The sequence below is a fragment of the Hyperoodon ampullatus genome (assembly GCF_949752795.1).
Source record: "Hyperoodon ampullatus genome assembly, chromosome: 3".
Lineage (NCBI taxonomy): Eukaryota > Metazoa > Chordata > Mammalia > Artiodactyla > Ziphiidae > Hyperoodon > Hyperoodon ampullatus.
The window spans coordinates 37,802,141-37,810,913 of record NC_136916.1 but is presented as its reverse complement, the minus strand read 5'-3'; the positions used below and the strand labels follow the sequence as shown (position 1 = coordinate 37,810,913).

General features: G+C 51.1%; 1 long non-coding RNA gene and 1 pseudogene across 2 annotated transcripts; one reads left to right on the top strand and one right to left on the bottom strand.

The window, feature by feature from the left end:
- Positions 1–644: 644 nt before the first annotated feature.
- On the bottom strand, positions 645–3,420 carry LOC307050349. Its single transcript, XR_013810791.1, has 3 exons — positions 2,784–3,420; positions 1,122–1,222; positions 645–666 (listed from the first exon to the last, which is right to left on the bottom strand). It is a non-coding gene; the product is annotated as an uncharacterized lncRNA (long non-coding RNA).
- A 2,401-nt stretch (positions 3,421–5,821) lies between these two features.
- Positions 5,822–6,156, top strand: LOC307051023 (large ribosomal subunit protein P1-like; annotated as a pseudogene). Its single transcript has one exon. The product of its transcript is annotated as a large ribosomal subunit protein P1-like (transcript).
- Positions 6,157–8,773: the final 2,617 nt, after the last annotated feature.

The window sequence follows — 8,773 nt, the reverse complement described above, 5'->3', positions numbered from 1 at the left end:
TTAGCATTTTTCCCATCTCCACGGGGTAAATAATCCCACCAGTCCGAATTCAAGCTACCACAGGAGGCGGAGCTGGGAAAAGACCATCTCCCCCTAATAGACACAATGGTGTGCAGAACCACAAGAGCATAAACACCAGTCAGGAGTGGGAACATAATTAGGAGGCCATGAGTTTTGAGTATTATAATCTTTGTTTTTTACATATTTTGTTTAATTGTAAGCATATATGATTTAATTTTTAATAATGGCTACGTTTAACAACTGATTCGTGAAATTCCTGAAATTTTAACAGCCGGCTCTCCCATGTGGGTACCAGCTGGCTCCAGAACCCCACTGCTGCCATGCTGTGCCTACTCTTCCAGGAGACGTGGGGCTGCTCTGAAAACCGTGGGGCCTGGCGTCTGCCCACCTCCTCTCCCCCCACAAGGTGACTCTTGGGGAACACTGTGTTTAAGCAGGGGCTGTCTCTGGGGTTCCATATGTAGCCCATATTCATGCCTGGGGGCCCTCACCCCTGGACCCTTGGCCTGCCACTCAAACTCCTTTAGGGTTAAAAGGTACAGGTTTTGAATTCAGGCACACCTGGTTCAGATTTTGGATCCAGCCTTTAAGGACTGAGTGACCCTCAGCATGTAATTTAATCCCAAAGAGGTTCATTTTCCTCATCTGTAAAATAAGGATAAGAATTTTATTAGAATTCTAGTCCAACAGAGTTGACTTTTCTATAAAAACAGTTTATTGAGGTATACTTGACATACAATAAACTGTACATATTTAAAGTCTGTAAGACCTGACATGTATATACAGTAATGTAACCATCTCCACACTTAAGGTAATGAACATATCTGTCACCTCAAAAGTTTTCTCATGCCCTTTGTAATCCCTCCCTCTTGCCCCCCTCTTTCCCACCCGGTTCCCAGGCAGCCACTGATCTGCTTTTTGTCACTATAGATGTTTATGTTTTCTAGAATTTTATACAAATGGAATCATTTGTGCCTGGTGCAGAGTATACACTCCAAATCCACGGGCTGCTGTATCAGTCAGCTGAGGCTATGTTATACTGCAGCAACAAACAGCCCCCAGATTTTAGCATCTTACAACAAGGTTTATTTCTGACTCACATTACATGTCCGTCAGGGTTGGTTGCAGCTCTGCAGTAAGTCAGCTCCACTCCAAGACCCAGGTTGAAGGAGCAGCCCTTATCTGGGACACTGCAGGTCTCCTGGCAGAGATAAGAATGAACGTGGCAGCACCATGACTCCAGAAGTTTCTTTTTAGAAGTGGCACACCTCACTTATGCTCAGGTTATTGACCAAAGCAAGTCAGGTAGCCAAGCCTGATGTCAAAGGTATGGGAAGTGGCATGCTCCCCCAGGGAGAGGCAATAGGTATTTTGAACAGTAATAATGTCTACCAGAGCCACTTTCACTATTATCGTTGATATTGTTCTAGTTGGAGATCATGTAGAGGCTCCACACACGTGATCTAGCCTGATGTCCCCTGATGCACCACCACCCTGGGCTGGGTGCTCTCCTTCTCAAGGGTCAGGGTCCTCCCATTCACCTGTGTCCACCTCATTGATTTGGAAATTTATAGAGACTAGCTAAGCCCACCAGGCCCCACATCTCTGTCATCCTTGGCCCTGGCTCACTCTGTGCACCCATCCCATCCCCCTGTCAGCCCTTCCCCTCCTTCTCACTGAGCCCCAGAAACCCTGGTTCCATGGCCCACACTCTCCTAATCTGGGCCTCTCCTCTGAGCTGGCTGCCTAAATTCGGCAGTGTCCCTGTAAGCCAGGGGTTCTCTATGCACACGGCTTCCCTTCCCTCCCACAAGCCCACCCTCCACAGGCATTGCCCACTGTCTCAGTCTCTTCTGACTCTGCTCCCCAAATCTAACTTACACTCACCCCAAATCCAGCTCCTCCGGGGTGCCAGATAGAGCAAGACCTATCATCTGTGGGGCTACTCAAGCCCCTGGTCATCGCCTGCCTCGCCCATCCCCATGCTTCCCTCCACGCTGGATGACGATCCCCAAGTCCTATCAGTTCTAATCCTAGAATGCCCCATGAATCCTCCAATTCTCTCCACCTCCATGGTCTCACCCTGACCTGGTCACCACCAAAGGCTTCCAAATTGGACTCCTGGAATGTTTTTTTTCTCCCTTTTCATCCATTCTCCTCACTAAAGCCAGAGCAAAACTGGACACATACACCTCCCCCATGCCCAACACAGGCACACACAGACCACTCCTACCCTGGCTTCCTACTGTCATCAGGATGGGCTCCAACACATTCCCTGCCTCCGAGGCCCCAGCTCTCCATCACCTCCCTGATCTCTCTCCACTCCTGTCCTCAGCTACTTGCAGTCCCTTTGTTTGCCCAGTTCTCACTCTCTCTGGCCTCCCAGCCTCTGCAGGAAGTGGCTAATTCCTTGAGGAGTGAATGGGTTGTGCTGAGCCAAGAGGTCTTCCCCACCACTCACAAATGAGCTCAGAACCCCTGTGCTTGTAGCACCAGCTCTGCCTACTGAATGCATTTGAGGGTTGAGAACACAGGGGTCTCTTCCAGCCTGGGAGGACAGTGTGTGAGGATAGGGTGTGTGGGGTAGGAGAGAGACCAACCAGGGACAAGGACTATGGTAACAACAATGACCTAAGATTTATTCATCTCATACCATGGGCACTATCCCCAGTGCTTCCCAGAGACAAATTATTTCTTTCTTTTTTCTTAAACCCGTATGTGATTTTTTTTTTTTTTTTTTTTGCGGTTCGCAGGCCTCTCACCATTGTGGCCTCTCCCGTTGCAGAGCACGGGCTCCGGACGCACAGGCTCAGTGGCCATGGCTCATGGGTCCAGCCGCTCCGCGGCATGTGGGATCTTCCCGGACCGGGGCACGAACCCATGTCCCCTGCACCGGCAGGCGGACTCTCAACTACTGCGCCACCAGGGAAGCTCCGTATGTGATTTTTTAATTGAAGTATAACAAGCCTAGAGAAAAATACAGAATCATAAATGAAGAACTCAATGAAGGTTCACAAAGTGAACACACTGTGAAACCAGGACCCAGATCAAGAAAGTGAGCTTTCTCAGCACAAGGAGCCCCACTCCTGCCCCTTCTTCTCTTTCGTTCTAGGAGGACACCCACTATCCCAGCTTCTAAAATCATGCATTCACTTTGCCTGTGTTTGAAGAGCAAATAAATGAAACCATACAACCTACATGGTTTTCTGCCTGGCTTCTTATGCCTGGTGTTGTGTTTGTTAGATTTTTCCACGTTGTTACATGTAGTTGTGGTTTGCTCTTTCTTGTGGCTGTGTAGTAGTCCAGGGTACTTATTTATTCATGTATTCCATTCTTGATGGGCATCTGGCTGTTCCCAGTTTTTGGCGATTACACATAGCGCTGCTGTTAACATTTTTGTCCCCGTCTTCCAGACACGCACACTAGTTTGACATCACTGAGTCATAGGATAAGCATGTACTAACTCCAGCAGATTCCACCAGGTTTCCCACTAGCTGTGTTCGAGGTTCTGGATTAACTCTAATCCTCAGGACAACCCTCTGCATGTGATGTGGTGGACAGGCGTCTCTTCCCTGCTTGGCAAGCTCCTCACTGTGTGATGCTGGGGCCAGCCTCCTCTACTTGCTGCCCTGGCCCCTGGACCTGAGTTTTACAAATCAGAGGCACTGCCTGGGAGTTGGTCTATTCAGGGAAGGCCCTGGGGTCCGTGGCCCTGGGGTCCAGTGTTGGCAGTGCTGGTGGCGTGCTTCAGAGAATATTTTTCCTTGTGTCCTGGACAGCTTTGTTTTGGGCTTTCCACCTTTCCGTTGAGCCTGTGAGAGCTTCCCTATAGTCCTTTAGTAAGCTTCTGGGTTGGTGCTATTGTTTGCAACCAAGAACCTTGACTGATTCAAGGAAGCTGTTTTACTCCCATTTCACAGATGAGGAAACGGAAGCACAGAGAGGTTAGGTATGTTGCCCAAGGCCACACAGCTAGCAGGTGGTGGAGCCGGGATTCAAACCAAGTTTATATCCCATTCAGGGCTTTATGTCTCTATGATAAGTGCGTTCTCATACACTATTCCTACAACTGCAAGTAGGCAGCTAAATGACTCACTCAGGCTCACACAGTGAATTGAGAAGCCAGGCCCCATGACTCCCACCCCACAGAGCTTCCTGCCCTCAAGCCTGGAGTAGGTGTGGAGCTCCATGCATGTTGACAGGGGAACAGCAGAAGTGTTCATTCATTCATTCATTCATTCATAAACAATCACTTATTTAACCGACAGCTAAAGTGGGTCAGGTACTGTGCTAGGCACAGCAAAACAGCAAAAAATAGTGAAAAGAACAGAGTTTGACATTACAAACACTATCACGTCAGGTGATAAATGCCATGAGAAATAGGAAAGGGCAAGGAAGTCCTCTGACAGTGACATTTGTGCAGAGACTCTCCTGAAGTGAACGAGTGAGAAAGACCTGAAGACAGGCAGAGGGGATGGCCAGGGCCAGGGTCTGGCATGGCCTGGAGTCCGAGGCCTTTCTGGGGCCACAGGAGCCAAGAGCAGCTCATCAGGTCTGGGCTGGAGCTGGGAGTGGGTGACCTGATAGGAAAGGGTTGTAACCCTGAGCACTGCGGCTCAGGGAGAGGCCTGAAAGGATGGCCCACTGCGGGCCACCAACCTGTGCCAGGCACAGTACAATGCCAGGCAGCGTCACCGTATCACGTGCCTGTTTGGCACAGACCTTGGACCCAGGGATTTCCTTCCAATCTTGTAACATCATCGTGCACAATAAACAGCTGATGGGTTGGTTGGCACTTCATAGGGCCCAGGTAGGCCCCAGATGGTGGAGAAGAGGCAGGTAGAGGCTGGGAAACTCAGCAAAAAACGTGAGGGAATTTCAGCAGAAAACACCCCAGAGTGCACAGTCCAGCATCTGAATGGGAGCCACCTCCTCGTGGACCAGCTGTACCTCCCAGACACACAAAAGAATTTCCAGAAAAGCTGGCTTAGCAATTAGCAGTTCAAATCCTAGCTTGCCTCAGTTAGATAAGCACTTTCCTAGCAAGAAAGGATTACCTTCCAGGCTGTGCATATTGCCATCTTTGGCATGCAGCGACCTCAGGCCTGCCAGCCAGAATAAGATTCATGTGGCCTGCGGCCAGCTGGGGAGCCACTCGGAGGCTTGGAGAGGGGTCAAGGGAAGGGCACCCAGTGCCAAGGACTCAGAACTGGGAGGCTGGAGGAAAGCTTCAGTGCCGGGATCCCCAGGGCAAAGGTGGTGATCTTCTGCAGTGGGCGTGCCCTAGGCTTGTGTCTCTTGGCCTTCAGTTTCATTTCCAGCTTGTAAGGGTCTAGGGGTGGGGTATGAGGAGGCTCCTTGCCCCTCCCACCTCAGGGCCCCAGCAGGAAGAGGCACACTGACTCACCAAGCCACAGTTGCCATCAACAGGGCCCCACCCAGGCCAGCAGAGGAGCGAACTGCAGCAGCTGCAGGTGTGGCAACCTCCTGGGTTCTCCTGTTACCACAGGAGAGGTAGGGCCTGGTGGCAGAAGCATCATGGACCACCAGTAACATCCCCAAGCGCCCATCTGGTACCTCCACTTGTCAGTGCCTGAGACAGGCCTGTTGGTAAATATTTTGAATATCACCTGAGCCTGGGGAGTCAATGGATCCCAGTCTTTGAAAAATTCACCTGGCTCCCTCTCCTCAGCTGCCGCTAAGGTGCTCAGTCCCTCCGAGGAAGCTTGGGTCACACTGGGGTGAACCCCCCACTTCATCCGGCGACTAGCACCACGCCCTCCTCGCATTCGCTTGTACCATGGCCTCCATCTCGGAGCTCACCTGCATCTACTCGGCCCTCATCCTGCACAACTATGAGGTGATGGTCACGGAGGATCAATGCCCTCATTAAACAGCTGGTGTAAATGCTGACCTTTTCTGGCCAGGATTGTTTGCAAAGGCTCTGGCCAATGTCAACATCGGGTGCCTCATCTGCAAGGAAGGGGCTGGTGGGCCTGCCTGTCAGCTGGGGCAGCACCAGCAGGAGGTCCTGCCGCCTCCACCACTGCTGCCCCAGCTGAGAAGACAGTGGCGGCGAAGACAGAAGAGTCTGAGGAGTCTGATGATGACATGGGCTTTGGGCTTTTCGACTGAACCTCTTTTGTAACATATTCAATAGGTGAACTCTTAAAATAATAAATGAGTAAGTATTTACCCGTACCTCCTCCTTTCTGTCATTTCAGCTGTACCTATATCCCATGGGTTTGTAAAGGGCATTCATCATCACCAATACAGAAAATAGCCCCCAACCTGCCTTCTTGAAAGTGCAGTCCAATCCTAGGTGGGAGGGGAGGGCACCCCTATACCCAAGCGCTCTCAGGCCAGGCTGCTATCAGAGTTGAAAAAAAATGAAAGGTTTGCTCTTGAGAAAGCCTAAAGATCCCATTTCTCACAGGAAGCGTGGAGTCTCTATAGGAACCCAACCCTCGGACAGGCCCGCTTGGTCAGAGGCCCTCACCCCTGTCCTGGCCAAATGCTGACTCCTCCCACTGTGTCTTTGGGACCTCTCCGTTTCCCCCTGACTCTGGGGGAAGGGAGTTCCAGGCTCTGTCCCCCACGCTTCCGGTCCTACCAATCCCAAGCTTGCTCTTCTATGTCTTCAACCTCCTTACTGTAAGGGAAGCTTCACTTTCCAGAGATTCCACCACTTCTCCTACAGTTTTATCTACCGGTGGCCTCTAGATATGGGCCACTGGTGGGGCCAGGCCAGCATCCACTGTCCCCATCATCCCTCTGCAGCCCCACCTTTGAGGTCTTCTGCCAGGACTTGAGCACTACAGATGCCCATCTCTCCTTCCCAGCACCACCAAACCTCTCCCAGCTAATTGCATCTACTTCAGCGCCCATTCCCTCTGCAAAAATCCCAATGATGACAGCAGCCTGTGTTTATGGAGTCCTTTGTGGTCTTCATCAATTCTCAGTTAACCCTCAAACAGCCCCCTAAGGCAGGAGTTATTGGTACCCCTTTATGGATGTGGTCACTGACTGACCTTCCGAAGGCTCTGTACGTCACAGAGCTAGCTTGTAACGCACACTCTTATACAACCACCTCGTGGGTGAGACCCACCCCACCACTCGGCTAGAACCACCCCTTCCAAGTTCCCTCATTTCGCTGCCTCACTTAGAGGGCTTGGGGTGGAGGGGCAATGGCAAGACCAATAAAGATCATCTCTTCTAAGTCCCACCCCTTGGCCTCTCAGCAGGGGCCCTTCCCACTGAAAGTCCTCCGTCGACTGGAAGTTGCTCCTGTCTAGACTCTCATCTCCCTTACTCTGCCCACAGGCTGAGTCCTCTTGGCCACATCGCTCGCCCACATGGCTTCAACCACCATCTCTCTGGGCTGGACGTTCATTTCCTCTCTGCCCACTCCCAGGTTCCCAGCTGGCTGGTGGACATCTGCCCCAGATACTCTCAGGCAACTCCAGTGTCACATGTCCACATCCAAACTCTGGTCTTTCTCCCTTGCTGGTCCTCTGGTCATGTGGGCTCCACTGTCATCAGCTTTGCCTTTCTCCTCTCCCTCATCCTCCACAGGCCATCACCTGGTCCCTCTCTATAGGCTGTTCCCAATGCCATTACCCAGGCTCTTTCCCCAAATGCTGACTGAGCACAGGGCCCTGGAGAGCATAAGCTACAAGTTGCTGTTAGAATGAGTTACCATTTGTCTCAACTATTCACTCATTCAATATAGAGCAGTACATACCAGGCACTGGTCATAGCAGCTGGGACAGCACTGAACAGGAGAGACAAATCCCTGACTTTGAGGGGCGTACATCCTAGTAGAGGAGATAAAAACTACAACTCAAACACACAGGACATCAGAGTGCCATGGAAAACAGACAGGCAGAGCAAGGACGGGGTGGTCTGGGAGGCCTCTCCCTCTACAGAGCACAGCAGGGTTGTAGTGGGCTGAGGTCAACCAAGGTCAAATGGGACCCAACTCTGAGGAAAGTACACTCTCTCAGTTTCAGTAATAAAAATCCACGGGCTTTGTCTCTTAATCTTTTAAATTGGAAACACTTGTTGCTTCCAGGGATGGGGGTGGGTGCTCCGTGGTTTGGGGGAACAGGGTGAGAGTCTGGCTGAACAGGCTTTTGTCACCTTAAATTTTGAACCACGTGAATTTCCTTTTCAAAACATTAATTCATTGAAATAGGAAAGAACTTGAACAGTCTTCTGGAAAAGATTAATCATTTCCATGGAACTACTGCCTTATAGGAGGCCTGTTTGTCTATCTGCCAACTGCTGCCAGACATCGCAAATGTAGCATCCTCCAGTGCTCCCCAGTGGGCAACATTTTAACCATGAGATCAGCCATTCGTCCACCTGCGGGCACTGGCCACGTGTACACACAGGCATGTGGACACCAGGCTCACGATGACCACAAGGAGATGGGTAGGGCAGGAGACTCAGGAAGCTGAAGACCAGGATGTTTGCTAGGAGCTGACACCCCCACTCCACCCCAGGTGACTCCCCTTACCTCACTGGCTCTTGTCCTGGCTATCACACTCTCTCTTGACCTTTATCTTCAGGCACTGATCACTGCTGCATCCTATTTGGAAACCCATGGACCACACTAAGGAAATCCCCTACTAAAGACTGGTCCACGAGACAGGACTTAGCCAGCAGCCTGGTTTCAGCCAAACTCCCCTGGTTTCTTACCTGGTGAAGCTGGGGCCCGAGAGGTCTTCCCTAGGTTGGCTCCATGGAG